The sequence below is a fragment of the Chrysochloris asiatica genome, unplaced genomic scaffold, assembly GCF_000296735.1.
Source record: "Chrysochloris asiatica unplaced genomic scaffold, ChrAsi1.0 scaffold00200, whole genome shotgun sequence".
NCBI lineage: Eukaryota > Metazoa > Chordata > Mammalia > Afrosoricida > Chrysochloridae > Chrysochloris > Chrysochloris asiatica.
This window is the reverse complement of record NW_006408718.1, coordinates 2,172,320-2,173,589: the sequence shown is the minus strand read 5'-3', so window position 1 is coordinate 2,173,589 and position 1,270 is coordinate 2,172,320.

Here is a 1,270-nt window from a genome sequence, read left to right as displayed (position 1 = left end):
ATTCAATATTGAGTATTCAAATCTTGTAAATCTTTGCAGGAGAAGAAAGCCTCATCTTTCTCCCTTGGAGTGGCTAGTGGGCTCAAACCACTGACATTGTGATTCAAAAATTAGTCAATGAAAACTCCATGGATCACTACTGTCAAATTTTATTTTGCATGGATGTTTTCATGTGTTGAGGACTGATTTCATAGCAGATAAAAGCAAAAATAACTAATTAATTAAAAAAAATAATAAACTACAGATAATCAGTTAGTGGCCGTAGCAATGGAGCCTTAGAATGGGGACAGCAGGGTTGAACATGTGGTCATGGGTTGTTCTCAGATGGCTAAAGATAGTTTTTTCCTATGTGCTCAACAAGATTCCAATCACATTGTGGTCTGGTGGAGAACCTAGCCCATGTTCATTCTCATTTTCCTAACCCTTTATGGAGAACTCCTCTTTCTTGCTGTGACCTGAACAAGATGTTGTATCCTGCAGCTGAACCAGAAGTGATTCACCAAGCTTGCAAAATATCCAGCCCAATGGAGCTCACTGCCCTTAATGTGTGTGCCAGACTCTGTTTGGGACACACTGAGCATATCACCTCCTTCTGTCACCTCCTGGTCTTGTGAGGTGAGTACTATTTCTGTCATCATTCCATTTTGTTGTTGTTAGGTGCCAATGAGTTGGTACTGACTCATAGCGACCATATGTAGAATAGAACAAAACACTGCCTGGTCCTGGGCCAACCTCACTATTGTTGCCACACTTGAGTCCATTGATGCTGCCACTTGGCCAATCCATCTCGCTGGGGGTCTTCCTCTTTTTGTCTGACCTTCCACCTTACCAAACATGATATTCTTCTCCAGTGACTGCTCCCTCTTGACAATATGTTCGAAGTATGAGAGAAGAAGTTTGTCCATCCTGGCCTCCAAGGAGCACTATGGCTGTTCTTCTTCCAACACAGATCTGTTGGTTCTTTTGGCAGCCCATGCCACTTTCAACTGGCACCTCCAATACCATAACTCAAAAGCATCAATTCTTCTACAGTATTCCTTATTCACTGTCCAGCTTTCACATGCATACAAGGTTATTGAAAATACCATTACTTGGGTTAGGCACACCCTAGTCCTCAAGCTGACAGTTTTGCTCTTCAACATTTTAAAAAGGGCTTGTGCAGCAGATTTGCCTAATGCAATACATTGTTTGATGTCTTGACTGCTGCTTCCATGAGTGTTGATAGTTGACCCAAGAAGAATGAAGTCCTTGACAACTTCAATTTTCTCTC